Raw genomic sequence first — 17347 nt, 5'->3', positions numbered from 1 at the left:
TCTCTTTTTTTCCTTCAAACAAAATGTGTTCAGGTATTTGATATTGCTTCCAACTGCACTGGTTTCTATTAGTTTGGAAATGGACAATAATTATTTTGTATACAATAGGAAGTAAGTAAAAGAGATGCATGACCTTTAATAGAATGAAAACCAGCTGAAATGTAGACTATTTCCATATTGTAATTTTTACTGTGCTTTCACTATTCCAATATCTGTATCAATTACCTATGACTAGTTAGGTAAAGTCTAGTTAAACAACTAAGATTCAAAAGAAAAAAAGTTTTAGAATGTTTCATGTTTCTTCATAAATTACTCTTAGTCTGTTGTTTGAAATAAAGACAATCCACTAGTCTGCTCTGCATTGTAGTGCTCTCTGTTATCATTCCATACTTCCAAGGAACCCTACCCAGTTTCTCTACTACCTGTGCCCATTTAGCTCACTTGTACATCAGTGCTTCTTCTGGGAATCCTTTCTAACACATTAATTTCCCTTGCTGTAACAGGTGGTAGGAAGCAGTTCAGCTATTTGGTCATTCATAGTGGTCTACAAATAGGTTTCTTGCAGTTTCACAATGGCTGCCCATGGAAAAGGGTCATGTGTTTCCTCATACATGAGCTATTCCAGGATTCATCAGAAAAATGTCTGCCTAACATAGCACCTACTAACATGGCCATTTGTCATGGGTGATAGACCTAATCACTTCTAGGTGATGCCAATGCCTCTCTACCTAACATCTTCCTTCTTCTGAGGCTAAGGAAACTGGTATCAGCTGCTCAAGTGCATTCACATCTGCTAGGTCTCTAAAAAGTTCATGCCCCAATATTCATTAATTCTAGTAACTCCAGGTTGGGAATATGCAGATGTGGTTATTTCAAGCAGGCTTTGCTACTGTATATTCCTGGTGTGACGACCGTGCCCTGGCCCTGCAATCAAGGAGCTTCAGTCCTCACCACTAACACCAGGGAGGTCATCTCATAGAAGAGGAAAGGATAACTAATACACACAGTAAAGTACAATTTCCTTTAAGTGCACACAGAGATCACAGTCAGTCTAGGGCTGGTTGCTCCCTTGCTCACCAGGTCCCCAATAAGACTCCCCACTGGCACAGCTATAGGATCCAGGTCTCAGCCTAGCTGGGAAAGCTCAAACCTCCAGTACCCTCTCTGTCCAATCAGTGCTTCGTGTCCCTGCCCAAGTAGCTGTCACAACACACACATACCTTGAGATAAGTATTTATACAACTTCACAGACACTCCTGGGAAAGGCTGACACAGACTCTCCAACTGTGCCCCTTTGCCCAGACCATTTGGTAGTAATCCCTGCCACCACCCAGCTAATAATATCAGCTACAACAGGCCCTTAAACGGGTGTCCAATTATTACTGTGCAATATTATACTCCAATGGCAGTATGACTAACAGTCAAGGCTTACTTTAGAGTGGCCTATTACAATAACTTCTATAAATATGCAATGTATTCTAGAGCTTATCTCTACATAAAGCAGCCACAGGTAGAAGGTTTTAAAAATATTTAATGATAAATAATTAAAACACAAGACAAAACTACTACATCACAGAGATATCCAAGAGTTCAGAGATCACACAGAAACTTAAAATAATACAGTAGGACACGTCTGATTTGAAAGAAAAATACCTAATTAATCTTTACTAGCTTTAACTATTCCTACAAGAAATCACAGTGCTAGAAACTTACATGTGAGCATAAGCAGAGTAATCGTAAGTTGGATATGAAGAGCAACATGCTCTTAAGTCTCTTGTGAGAAATAGTATTTAAACATTACTAACAAATATGTTTGCTGGGTCCCTCCCCAAATTACATCGTTTTTGACACTTAGGTTTTCCCAGACAAACAAACTGTATTATTTAGCAATCTAACACCTGCACAGAAACTTACAACAACAGAAGACATTTCACATGTATATTCTAAAAGACACCAGAGCAATAGAACACATTTCACATCTAAATTCTGGTCATAAACTTTAGCCTTAAAACAATTGGCATGAAATCTTCATCCAGCCGCCTTGGAACCAAATTCTAACATGAAAGAGATTCATAAGAGCTTTTCAACTTAAAAAGACACATTTGAAATACTTGGCTTGGTTGTCCTTACAGCAGATGGCAATGCTGCATCAATCTTAAAGTTCACATTTTACAGTGTTTTCTTTACACTCAAGAAACATGCCTGTATTTTACATTTATTATCAAGAAAACATGCCTGTATTTTACATTTATTTACAAATGCCAGAATTAGATATCAAATTTTATTTGACTAGGCTGGCAGCCTTCGCTCATCTCTCCCCAGTCGTCACCCCCCCCCCCCCGGGGAACTCAAGCAAGTTTTTCAAGTGCTCTTTGAGAAACATTGCTTGAGAGTGTCAGGTCTATCTGGGTGTACCTCACCCCATTCCCTGTCTTGAGAGCCCATCTGCATTGGCATTGTTACTCCCGCTGTGGTACTGCACTGACATATCATATGCTTGCAACCCCAGACTCCATCTTAGCAACTTGGCATTTTGCTGTCTGGCTCTGTTTAACCATGTTAGAAGGTTGTTATCTGTCATCACAATGAATTTTCTTCCATGCAGATAAGGCTGAAGTTTTTGTAGTGCTCACACTATGGCTAGCCATTCCTTTTCTACCGCTGCATAGCATTCCTCCCTGGGTTGGAGCCTACGACTGAGGTAAACCACTGGGTGCTCTTCTCCCTCTGAAGAAATCTGGCTAGGTACAGCCCCCACCCCATAGTTTGAAGCATCCACCTGCACAACAAAGTCTTTGCTCTAGTCTGGACTGGCTAACACAGGGGGTCCTCCCAAAGCTTCCTTAAGCTTCTGAAATGCCTGCTCACATGCTGAGGTCCACACTACCTTATCTGGCCTGTTCTTCCTTGTCAGGTCTGTGAGGGGAGCAGCTATGGTACTATAATTGGGAACAAACTTTCTGTAGTACCCTGCTGTCCCTAGAAATGCCCTCACCTGCTTTTTGGTAGCAGGTGCAGTCCATGCCTAAATAGCTTCCACTTTGGCAGGTTTTGGCCTTATCTTACCACTCCCCACTCTATGTCCTAGGTAGGAGACCTCTGTCATACCCACCTGACATTTGCTCAGCTTAATGGTCAACCCTGCCCTCTGTAGTCTGTCCAGCACCTCCCTGACATACTGAAGGTGCTCTTGCCAGAAATGGCTGTAGATAGCAATATCATCCATGTAAGCAAGGGCAAACCCTCCTGCTCCTGCTAAGATATGATCTAACAGCCTCTGGAAAGTCGCTGGGGCATTCTTCATCCCAAAGAGCATCTTTGTGAACTCATGAAAGCCAAAAGGAGTCACAAAGGCTGACTTCTCTCTAGCACTGGGAGTCAAGGGCACCTGCCAGTAACCCTTGGTATGATCAATGGTTGTAAGATACTTAGCCCCACCCAGCTGCTCTAGGGCCTCATCTGTTCTAGGCATCAGGAAAGCATCCGACTCTGTGTGACGTTTTAATTTCCAGTAATCCACACAGAACATGTTGCTGCCATCCATCTTTGGCACCAACACTTGGCCCAGGGACTGTTAGACTGTTGGACTCTTGAATCATCCCTAGTTCCAAAATCTCCTGTACCTCTTCCCTCACAGATTCTCCAGCTGTGCCCCTTTGTCCAGACAATATGGTAATAATTCCTGCCACAACCTAGCTAATAATATCAGCTACTAAAAGGCCCTTAAAAGGGTGTCCAATTATTACTGTGCAATAGTATAATCCAATGGTAGTATGACTAACATTCAAGGCTTACTTTAGAGTGGCCTATTACAATAACCTCTATAAATATGCAATGTATTCTAGAGCTTATCTCTACACAAAGCAGCCACAGGTAGAAGGTTTTAAAAATATTTAATAATAAATAATTAAAACACAAGACAAAACTACTACACCACAGAGATATCCAAGAGTTCAAAGATCACACAGAAACTTAAAATAATACAGTAGGACAGGTCTGATTTCAAAGAAAAATACTGAATTAATCTTTACTAGGTTTAACTATTCCTACAAGGAATCACAGTGCTAGAAACTTACATGTGCGCATAAGCAGAATGCTGGTAAGTTGGATATCAAGATCAATATGCTCTTTGGTCTCTTGTGAGAAATAGTACTTAAACATTACTAACAAACATGCCCCTACCCAAATTACATCATTTTTGACACTTAGGTTTTCCCAGGCAAACAAACTGCATTATTTAGCAATCTAACACCTGCACAGAAACTTACAATAGAAGACATTTCACATGTATATTCTAAAAGAAACCAGAGCAATAGAACACATTCCACATCTAAATTCTAGTCAAAAACTTTAACCTTAAAACAATGGGCATGAAATCATCATTCAGCCGCCTTGGAGACGAATTCTAACATGATAGAGATTCATAAGATCTTTTCAACTTAAAAAGACACATTTGAAATACTTGGCTTGTTTGTCCTTAAGGCAGATGGCAATGTTGCAACAATCTTGAAGTTCACATTTTACAGTGTTTTCTTTACACTCAAGAAACATGCCTGTATTTTACATTTATTATCAAGAAAACATGCCTGTATTTTACATTTATTTACAAATACCAGAATTAGATATCAAATTCTATTTAACTAGGCTGGCAGCCTTCACCCATCTCTCCCCAATTGTCACACCTGGATAATCAAAGAAGCTACAACCCCTACCCCCACCCCACAAGTATACTGCAGTATTAACTCTGACGTCATGCAACATCAATATAAAAAGAATACCTCTATTTAATATAAATCCTGGCACTGCAATGTCTGTAATTAACAATGCAAACCAGCACTTGTAGCAGACACCATTTCTACTACACCTATTCTACCTCCCTTCACACATGTACATTTAAATGTTTCTTTTTTTCAGTTTTCAGCTTTCAGATCATCCTCTTGTTTTTAGAGGATGCTACTACTTTATCTGTTAAGGAAAAAAAAAAACTCCCAGAAGTCAATTAATAATTTGCATTTTAAGCTGCATACTAGTCACATAACAAAAGTATATAGGTATGGGATAACAGTTGCAGTATGACAACTTTGAAAAAAAAGTCTGCTGGACTGGAAGAAGGGAACTGCAAAAACTTGTCAGGCAAAAATTTAATGTTATTAAAAAACATTTTTCACCAGCTTCATTCAAGGGCAGTGCAAAGAGATGGTTGAGACAGTGTTTTGAGAAGGTATGCTGCAGCAGATCTGCAGAATACTGCAAGGAAGTTATATCCATGCCATTAATTGAGCAATGGCCATTTGGGCTGTAGTCAGAGCTTTATTCCTGACAACCTTGGGCCTGAGTTAACAATGTAGCTTTTTTATTACTCACTATTAAACACTTTGTGATGTCCTTCAAGAATGCAACTGCAGTCATAACATATGGGTTGTCCTGCCTCAGGCAGCCCTCGGTCAGCCGGATTCCAAAGTCTGGGTCCGACGTCGGCTGATGTCGCATTTCTCTCCGACGTCAGAGCGGCTGGAGTATATAAGCATCAGCCGACGCCATCTTCTCCAGTCTTTCTTGCCGCGCGGTGCCCGAAGCAGAAGCAGTTTGCAAGTGCTGGTCGGTCAGCTTCTGTATTCTTCGAAACCGAATTCATCAAAAAAGCTAGGTACCCCGTTGGGGACCTTTTCTTGCCTCAGCCGATGTCAGAAATTACTGAAAAAGTAAATAATTGTTTGTCTTGTGGTAAACAAATACCTCATAAGGATTTCCACTCTTACTGCCTCCCTTGCCTTGGCCCAGACCACGACGTCTCGGCCTGTGCCGCCTGTGCTCGTTTCAACAAGCGCACTCTCAGGCGCCGGGCGGAGTTCGCTGAAGACTTTTTCGGCAAAAAATTTGATTATACAATGCCGTCGGAACAACCAACAACGCAGACTCCTAAGAAACGAAAAGACCGGGACCGACATCCTCGGCCCGTGTCTTTAACCGACACCACGCCAAAACTAACCGCGAGTGCTCCGGTTCCCTCTGAGGCGGTTATTCCACCGCTCCGAACCAAAGACACCGCATTAACGATACCTCCGATACCGGAGGCCACTCCGACGCCAGTTATTGATTTTCCTCCGGATACCGAAACCGAGGAAATGCCCGAGACCATTGCTGTTGGTAAGGTAACTCCTGCACGTGGAGTGGCTAGGCCTCCCATGTCCATGTCTATCAAGGCCTACACACGTGCCAAGGCAGCCAGCAAGTCCAAACATCTTACTGCTAAAAACATACCTCAGACTACTCCTTAAACTCAGATCATGTCCATGGCCGCAGATTTAATTTCTCTGATCAGAGGCTCCCAGGCCCATCCTGAGAGAGGATCCCAGCCTCCTCCTGATAAGAGGCCCAGGGTTGAACCCCCTGACCCTCTGCCCTCAGATGAAGATTCTGAGGACTCTGTTCCCTCTGAAAGCCAGGAAGAGCCCTTCCAGACCTATGAGGATTCAGATGCAGAGGACTCCATCCCCTCGGCCTCCCCTCCTGAGGATATTTCTTTTGGGGAAGTTCTGCATTCCATGAGGGAGCATTTTAAGTACCAAGGCCAGGAATTTTCTGATTCCAGAAAGCGCCTTCGAACCTTCCTTAAAAAGCCTCAACACAGACCCTTAGCTATACCTCCTGTGCTTGATGTTTTGGATGATTTATACTCTGACTCCAGTGTTACCCCTGATACTCTTCCTCCTGCTCCTGTCAAGCCTGACAGATACTATAGGGTTCCAGAAACCCATTCTCATTTATTTAGGGCCCATGCTGTTGATTTAGAAACAATTTCCCAGGGGCCTAAAGGGGTTTCAGCTACCACATCCAAAAATCCTTTGCCCTCCTTAGAGAGATGGGGGAAGAAGGTCTACACCTCCACTACTTTATCTATGAGAGCTCTCAATTGTCTCTTTCACATGTTTCAATATCAGGATTTCCTGTTAGATGATTTACAGAAAAGTTTGGCCTCTCCTGAACCTTTAGATAGGAAGTCTTTGCAGGAGGCTGTGCATAATTCTCAGCAAGTTAGCAATCATTTTTTGCAGTGTGGATATGATGCATTGGAGGCTTCATGTAGGGCAGCTATGACAGGGGCAGTCATTCGTAGACATGCATGGCTAAAAGAACAACCTTTACCAGATCATGTTAAGGCAAAACTTCTTGATGCACCCTTGGAAAAGAACAAGCTTTTTGGTGCTAATGCTAAAGATGTGTTAAAGTCCATTGAGGAAAAAGCCAAGTCAGTACAGACAGTCAAAGATTTCCTCCAGGTTCAGCCGCCAGGATTCAGCAGGAACTGGCCTTCTAAAAACTGGTCCTTTCCTAATCCTGAAAGATTTCAAAGGGGTAAAAACAGGCATGCCCGAGGAAGAGGGCAATACAGAGGATCCTACAGGGGACGACAATGGCAACCAACAAAACAAAGAAGTGACACAGGGGTTTCTCCTGCCCTGCAGGGACAAGCTCAATGACGTTCCTCTACTTCTGCTGACCAAGGAGCAAACAGAAGCTCCTTTGGGCGGAAAGTTATCTCTGTTTTCAAGAAATTGGCACAAACTGACAAAAGACAAATGGATACTGGACATTATAGACCATGGTTACAGGTTCCACTTTCATACCTTGCCAAGAAAACAAGGCATGCCAAACCTTCCACAAAATCAGAGGGCAGAGGCTATCAAGCAAATTTCTCTGCTTGCTCAAATCAAAGCAATAGAAAAAGTTCCACAACAAGAACAAGGTCAGGGGTTTTATTCAAGACTGTTCCTTGTTCCAAGAAAATAAACTCAATGGAGACCAATACTGGACTTGTCCGCTCTAAACACTTTTCTCATAGTACCAAAGTTCAAAATGCTGACTTTACAGCAACTCCTTCCCATGCTGGGCAAGGGGTTTTGGCTGATTACTCTGGACCTCAAGGAGGCATACCTGCATGTCCCTATCAGACACAGTTACAGAAGATACCTCAGATTTCTTGCAGGGCCAGAGCATTATCAATTCTCAGCATTGCCATTTGGCTTATCTACTGCACCCAGAGTATTCATGAAATGCCTGGCATCAGTAATTGCTCATTGCAGGCTCCAGGGGATTCAAATCTACCCGTACCTGGACGATTGCCTCATACAAGCGGACAACAAACTAACCTTGACAAAAAACTTGAATTATGTCATACACTTGCTACAGGCTCTGGGATACACAGTCAACTTTCAAAAGTCAAGACTTCAGCCATCCCAGCAAATAACCTTCTTAGGAGCCAAACTAGACACAGCCTCTCAAATGGCTTACCTGACAGAAGACAAGCAAAAGAAGTTAACTCATTACTTCAAAAGTTTAGCAAAGCTCACCCAGATGACTGCAAGGAGTTTCCTACAGGCCCTGGGTTACATGGCATCCTGCATTCTCTTGGTCCCACTAGCAAGACTACACATGAGAAAGCTTCAATGGTACTTAAAAAGCTTATGGTCTCAACACAGCAACAACCTAGAAGCAATTATTCCACTCATTCCATGTCTACAAAAGGAATTTCTATGGTGGGCCACAGTAAGCCAGTTAAACACAGGCATGTCATTCAAAAAACCTCAGATAACACTGACAATGACCACAGATGCCTCAGACCTTGGATGGGGGGCGCACATGGAGGGCAGATGTATTCAAGGGCAATGGTCCCCAAAGGAAACACATTTGCATATCAACCAAAAAGAAATGCTAGCAGTAATGCATGCCATCGAGGCCTTTGGGCAACAACTTCAACAAGGCCACCTACTAATACGGACAGACAACACCACTGTGATGTGGTACATAAACAAGCAGGGGGCACTCATCCTTACCCCCTTTGCAGACTGACAATGAATCTTTGGGAAAAATCACTGGGTCTAAACATACAGCTACAATCCCAGTTTGTTCCAGGCAAAGACAATGTTCTGGCGGACAGTCTAAGCAGGAATTTCCTGGACCCCCACGAATGGAGGCTACATCAAGACATCTTTATACGACTCACCTCGAGATGGGGCAGGCCGGACGTGGACCTATTTGCCTCCCACCTCAATCATCACTTACAAAAGTTCTGCTCAAGGACATATCATCCACAAGCATGGAAAGTAGATGCCCTCTCATTCAACTGGAGCTCCCTAATAATTTATGCATTTCCACCCCTGCCACTGATGACCACAGTGTTATTAAAGATCAAGGCAGAGCATCCGAAGGGGATCCTAATAGCTCCAGACTGGCCAAGACAACACTGGTACCCACTACTACGGAGCATATGTCACAACAAAACGTGGGCCCTTCCACAATGGCCTCAACTTCTGACTCAACACAACTTCAGGACTATTCATCCCAACATCCAGACTCTACTGCTAACAGCTTGGGAAATCCCATAAATAACCTCAATTTACCTCTCTCCAAGGAAGTTCAGTGGATACTAACAGAAGCCCGCAGACCATCCACCAGAAAGGCATACTCAGCCAAATGGAAGAGATTCAGCATTTGGAATACCAACAAGGGTCATGATGCATCACTTTTGAGCATCCCTCTCATTCTGGAATACTTGGCAGATATGTTACACAACGGACTCTCATACTCTTCCATAAAAATACATGCTTCAGCTATCTCAGCTAGATACAACACTGATCCACCTGTGTTTTCACATCCTTTGCTAAGGCAATTTCTTAGAGGAATCAAGAATATAAAGCCCCCAAGAAAGGCACCAGTACCAGCTTGGGACCTCAATTTTGTCCTAGAAAAATTGACTTTACCTCCCTTCAAGCCAGCAGCTTCTGTGCAGTTACAATTTCTTTCCTGGAAGACAGCTTTCCTGCTGGCCATAACCTCAGCAAGAAGGGTTTCGGAATTACAGGCCTTAATGGCAATACCACCGTTCATAACTTTTCACAGAGACAGGGTCTCCCTACGAACCAACCCCACTTTTCTGCCAAAAGTGGTATCCAGGATTTCTTTAAATCAAGCAATTCACCTGCCTATTTTCTTTCCCAATCCTGAGAACAAAGGGGAAAGACTGTTACATACCTTGGACGTACACAGACAACTTCGCTACTACCTAGACAGAACCAAGACCAGTAGGAAGTCTGATCAGCTTTTTGTAGCTTATGCCCCTGGAATACAAGGAAAAGCAATTTCCAAACAGACAATTTCAAAATGGATTGGACATTGCATCAGATTCTGTTATTCCTTCCATGGAAAGAGTGTGCCAGCCAATGTCAGACCACACTCCACCAGAGCTACAGCCACCTCTACAGCTTTTTTAAGAGGGGTGCCTACAAAAGACATTCTAGAAGCTGCCACATGGAGCTCCGTGCATACATTTTCCAAACACTACAACCTCCCTTTATGTTCCAGATCCAGAGCAGGGTTTGCTTCGGCAGTCCTGCAGGGATTGATAGCTACACCATCCTTTTCCTAGAGCATACCACCTCCCCCAGCTTAGCTATGGTATTCAACCCATATGTTATGACTGCAGTTGCATTCTTGAAGGACATAGTACAGTTTTGTACCTACCATAAATGTAGATGTCTGATAGATATGCAACTGCAGTCGGGTTTTCCCTCCCTCCTTCCCCTCTATGCCTTGGGTCCACTCCTCTCCCTGTTATCCTTAGCTGGGGATATCTGTTATGGTGTATCTGTTTATTACTTATTTATTGTCTGGAAACCTATTTTTGTCTTCCAATTTGATTACAGCCTTCATTGGAGGGCACCTGGCATCTGGGGCAAGAAACACTGAAGAAGATGGCATCGGCTGATGCTTATATACTCCAGCCACTCTGACGTCGGAGAGAAATGCGACATCAGCCGACGTCGGACCCAGACTTTGGAATCCGGCTGACCGAGGGCTGCCTGAGGCAGGACAACCCATATGTTATGACTGCAGTTGCATATCTATCGGACATCTACATTTATGGTAGGTACAAAACTGTACTTTTTGCTTCCTTTTTTACATCAGTGCTCATGGAGGCAGGGTGATTATCAGTCAAAAGAAACATGCTAGTGTGTTGCTGTTCCATAATCAAAGACCACTTGAGATAGCAAAATATATTTCTTTATTCCATAGCAGAACAGATCATGGTGGTTTGGTCAAATGCGCAGGGAGTAATTTGATAAGGAATACTGGGGAGAACTGGGAAGAAGGAATCATGAGATCAGGATGTTAACTCAAGAAATGGATTGGTGGAGAGAAGACATGATCACGAGGCAGTCAAATAAGGTAGAAGAGAAGCTGTCAAGCAAGAAAGGTGGTTACAGCTGAAATAACACTCCAACCCCATGTAGCTATGGGAAGACAAGACTGATGATGAAGATGGTATTGTACAGAGTAATGCATGTTGATTATCTGTGATGAACGAGTCAAAGAGCAAAATATTTATGTGGCTTACCTGTGTCAATAATTTTTCCAGTCTTGTTCACTACCTTTGCTGGCAGAATTTGTTTATTTTAGTTTCACATCTCAGTCAGGGGCAACAGTTGACATATACCATGAAGTATGTAAATAAAAAAATAAATATTGTCTTTACATTTTAAAACAATTAACAAGGCTGAATTTTAGAGTGCAGATTCTACATTCATTTTTATCCCTGATTTGTAACTTTCATGTTGCTCCATAAATAAGTGTACACAAGTTATTCATCCTAATATATATCTATATTTATGTAGGGCACCCTATCAATGTACACTATGCTAACACCTATCTGGTTGACACCATACACCTATCTGGTTGACACCATTTGGTCAGCACAGACATATGGCCATCATGTGTGTGAGACTGACTAGTCCTGGGTAGATGAATATCCCCTTTCCGAGGAACTGTGTGATCTCAGAGTTAGTACATATAATTAGCAGGGGAGTATGTGGGGTGCAGCCTCCATGCAAAAAAAAACTTGCCATTAGTTTAGTCTGCTCTAGGATAATCCCCTGAGCATATGCGGAACGTGTTAATATTTGTGAATTTGATGTCGTAGCATTGATCTCCTAAGTGTCAGCATAGTGTATATTTGATGGGGTACCCAATACCCATATATTTATATATATATATATATATATATATATATATATATATATATATATATATATATATATATAGATATAGATATATAGATAGATATATAGATATGTGTGTGTGTGTGTGTGTGTGTGTGTGTATGTATATATATATATATATATATATATATATATATATATATATATATATATAGATATATAGATATAGATATATAGATAGATATATAGATAGATATATAGATATGTGTGTGTGTGTGCGTGTGTGTGTGTGCGTGTGCGTGTGTGTGCGTGTGTGTTTATGAGACTGATTCCCACACATGTAATGCCACAAATTAAAATAAATACATAAACATTTGCAGCTTTATAACACTTTTAAAGGTGTGAAGAAATCGTGAAAAACTTTAGTGTAGATTAAATTAAAAGAATAAAGTGTGTGAAGCTGATCTCTCAAAATGTCTTGCATTGTGTCTGAGTGTTTGTAGGATTTACTCAAAAGTTTAAAGGTTTTTGTATCTTTTGACTGGGAAGCTTATAGCATTGCTCTTAGAAAACATGGCTACTGTTTTAACAATGTTTAATAGCCTGTATAATTTCATACCCTTGTAAGGCAGAGAAAAATCTTTTTTTCTTTATATTTTAGTTTTATTCCCCTCCTACTTTGTCCCTTTTGGCTACCCTAGTGTCCATGTCATTCACTCTATCTACCAACCACTCCTACTGGCCGCAGACTATATCCATTCTTAGACTATGGCTGGTACAGTACTTAAGGGTATCCTGGAGGTCATGCCATTTACTGCTTTCATCACAAGATTTTTTTTTCCATTTATGACCTATCCCTTGGTATCTTCCCTCCACTGCATTTGCTTTGTATTCATGAGGGCTATTCCCTTTTATTGGCTATGCCTCACCACAGGGTATACCTTGACAAATGCCCTTTCACCCTGAGTTGGGCATGCCCATCTCTTTCCTGCCAGCACCTCAGATCCCTGTGCAGCTAATCAAACCTGGATCACTAGAGCTGTAGCTGGGGCATTATCCCTTTATGCCATAGCTTTGGCCATGCAGAGAAATTTATGAGCAGAAATTAAACAGATCCATCATGCTCTAATGTTGGTATTTTTAATCAATGTGTTTTTATTATAATTAGAACAAAGATTCTGAATACAAATACAAATTCAAATAATTTGAATTTCAACAGTAGTTATCTGTGTATTATTTGTTTTATTTTTCCTTAAAACAGTGACTATTTATACATTATTTTACTTTTGATTAAGTTGTAAATATTACAGGGAATTTATGAAGTGACATGGGGAAAAAGGATCAAAGTAATATATTACACATTTTGTACTTAGCTAATAAGCAATATGACATATAGATGGAAGTTAGACTATTTTAGTAGTTCTGTCTATCTACCTATCTATCTGTCTATAAATCTATCTTTCTATCTAGCAATCTATCTAATAGGTAGAACAGTGATATAGTACAACTTCGATCTAAAATATAAAAAGCACAGACAGTATCAGACATTATTTACAGCTCTATTTACAGCTCTAAAATCCTAATTTTAGAGAAAAGCATTGAAATTCTGCATAGCATTTACTGGAGACACTGAGAGGCAGAATAGAAGAACTTAGCATGTACCACCTTGGAGACGGTAGTACTGAGACGGGTATGATAGAAGTATACAGGTATAGCTAAGAAATCCAGTGACTTTAAGTAGGTGCATTGTTCAAATGAAAGATATCTGTGTGAATAAAATGGAAGTTGGAGATGCAAAATGGGCAACTCATAATTTACAGAAATATTTTTTCAGATAAAGGCAGACAATTGGGAAAGGCTTTCTATAGAGGTTGAAGAGTCAAAGATAATACCAGAATTCTAGAATGCTTGGATCAGATTTAAATACAATTGTGTGGGAGTCTAATGGAAAAAAAAAAAGCTGTCTCTTTTAAATAAGATCCAAAGATTATAGACAAAATACTGAAACTGATAGAGTGGATAATGTCATGTTTAATCACTTGTGATGTAATTTTATATAAATTGAGCTGAGTGAGAAAAGGTCCACTGAAAACAATAATACCCTATCTTGACAAAAATTCAAACAAACAAAAAAAATACCACAATTCTATATAAATTCTGGCCATAGTCTATAATATATTATTTATGTTTGAATCTATATACACACACCTATACATCATTGATCTTATTTGTCTGTTGTTAAACCATCTTTCCTGGAAATTTGAAAAACATCACAATGAAACCCATATCAAAAGTCCAAAACTCAGTTCTTGCTGAGACTTCAGATCACTATCTATTTCATCTAGGTTTATCAAAATTCATGAACTAGCATAAAGCAACTTGCAGAATTCATTAAGATACTTGGGATTATTTTTATTGAAAAAACACATTTTTTTGGTTAGTCAAAAGCACACTGTTTGCCCTTTACTCTTTAACAGATGGCATTTTGACTAGTATGAACATGAATCATTTTAAACAACCTCACCAAAGCTTTCAAACTATTTCACTAGCACTTACTACAAATGCCCATGCTAGCCAGTAGCACAAAACTAGAAGTAACTCCAAATTTGTTGTAAAGATTGACATCAACTCTTGTGATAATTTTACATACTCTTCTTAATGTTGTTGTCCAAGGTCCTATCCCATCATTACTTCTGTTTTCACATTGCCTTAACAAACTCACAATGGGTCATCTAAACATTCTCTTTATACGTTATGTTGATGACATGGACATCTATAGATCAGAAACATCTCCAGCTATCATAAAGCACCACCTATAAGTACATCTGCTAAATCAAACACAAACTGTGTTAGGATCAAGAAATGTGTTTTTAATTCAAAAAAGACCAAACCAATGATGTTTTGCACATGCTAGAAATTAATTCTTGTCCTCATCACCCTGTAATGTTATTGATCATGCAACATTCTCTTAGCAACTATTCAGATATTATTATATCTTGACTTTTGGCTTGAACAAAAACTTAACTTTCAAACATACATCAATTATTCAAAATTGAAAATCCAAAATTTCCTTATCTGGAAATGGAAATATCTCATGTCCTATAACCAGCAAACAGAAAAGCAATAGTAAAGGGAAACCTGACTTCCAGCTACCAATTGTTGTTGCTGCATACAAGAAAAAAAATAATTAACATCCCTACAAACTAAATCAAGCATCCAGTTTATCAGCCAATTTCCCAGAAGTGAACATCACTGTTCAATACTAAAATAAGCCATTTGTCTCCCAGTCTAATGCAAGCCCACCCTGTTTCTGTGCTCTTTTCTCTTCAAGTTACTTAAGCAAATGTCATATCCATACTTTGCCAGTATATAACAATAAAAGAAGGTAGATGCAGTCTTGTTCACTTCCTCTAAAGGTACTGTTGTAGGCTTTTCACACATATAAATACTTCATTGACCAGTCCTTCTAAATATCAGGACCAACACCTTGGGAATGTGTATTCCATAAAATAATTAACATCAACATACTCTCTGACTTTAGAACCCACTGACAAGATGCATCACAATGGCACTGCCCTGCTACTGTGTCTTTCGGCTTATCCTGGTTAGGGGTAGCCACAGCGGAACTCCGGTCCGCTAATGTTTGGTAGTGGATTTTTACGTGCCGAGTTACCAGCCCTGACGCACAACCTTCAACGAAGGCATGCCCATTCACGCATGCCTCCACACAGAAGACGCTCTAGCTGAGAATTGAACGGGACAACGTCTTGCTGTGAGGTGACAACGCTACAGCAGCACCACTGCCCTGACCACTTTAATTCTTCACATCACATCACTTAGATCGTCAGCTTGCTGAGTACTGAGTGGTATAGGTCAGCACGGTACTCTTTCATTTTCTAATCCCACATTTTCTTCTATAAAATCACACTTATCTAAGATCACTTATGTATTCTTTTAAAACATGCATCTGCCAAGAACTTACTTCTGATATTAATCAACCTAATTATATTGTACCTGTGGGAATGCATGAAAATAACCTCAGTGGAAACTGGTACAGAACATGTAAATATCTCATTGCTTAAAATAATGTTCATACTACATTTGCCTCATATTGTTTACTTTCTTCTTCTACTATTTTTTTTACCCAAATGTCATGATGTTATCAATGTACTGTCTCTGCATACTCAGCTCATTTGTATGGGTTGAACGTAAAATTGTTGCCCTAGATCATTGATCTACCCTGGTAAATAAAAATAAAAATAAATAAAATAAAATGAAAGATTCAATAAAACTTGACTCATTCATGTGTTGTTTAAAAGAGCTAATTTTGAATAGGACTTGCACTTTCTCTGTGATGCAGTTACCTCAGTGATGATTATTTTAAAGATGATATAATAAGGCTTGCCCATGCTTGTTATAAGTTTGTATGTGAGAGGGAGTGTATGCTTTCTATTGGGTTACTGGCACTTGACATGGCTTTTGGTTAAATGGAGCTAAGTAGCATACTTTCAAGAATCTATGTTTCAATAAAATGTTATACCAGGAAAGCCTAAATTTTGCAACAAATATTTGTTTCATTTGCTAATTAAAGTACATATGACTGTACCAGTTACATTTCACCTCACAGTTAACTCTTTAGCTGACTTTCTTTCTAGACATGTATTTGAATAAGGAGTTTTATTTTTATACTTAATGTGTTAGCTTTAGTTGTTTTTCTTGCAAACCATGAGTTATTTTTATTGCTATTGTCATTTGTTGTGCTGGTATCAATTTTTCTTTCAAAAAAAAAGAACAAAAAAAAAAAATAAATAAATAAACATACTTGGAAATTGCCAAGAAAATTACCAAGACTCTTGCTGATTTTTTTAATAACATCCAAGTGTTTCAGGAAAGATAACTAGGATTTTTTGCAATTAAGCATACTCTCTTGCGTTTTAATGGTTAATCACCAGAAAAGCAGGACGTCTTTTTACTCACTCCCAGACTAGGAGTCAAAGTTTTGTTTATGCAGAAACTGGTGGTCAAGCAGTCCTCTTTGGTTTATGTTTTCCTTTTTTTTTTCCTACCATTCTCACTAATACCACTATGGCCTCCATATGTCCTCCTCAGTTGTTATGTCTACATAATCCTGATAATCATGACATTTCCCAATTGTTCGGAAAAGTTTGTCCCCAGTTTGACCTTGACTTTGCATGGGACCCATGACTATTTGAAGAGGTGACCATACAGAGCTCAGTTAGTAATATCTGGTGAGTGAGGGATTGAGTGAGCAGACATGGACAATGACAAAAGGAGCTATCAGATGAGCCATACCTTATGATTTTTCCCTAGCAATATTACACCTGCTGGTA

The sequence above is a fragment of the Protopterus annectens genome, chromosome 5.part0, assembly GCF_019279795.1.
Source record: "Protopterus annectens isolate FY-2018-M chromosome 5.part0, PAN1.0, whole genome shotgun sequence".
NCBI classification, from domain to species: Eukaryota; Metazoa; Chordata; order Ceratodontiformes; family Protopteridae; genus Protopterus; species Protopterus annectens.
Note: the sequence above shows the minus strand (reverse complement) of the source record.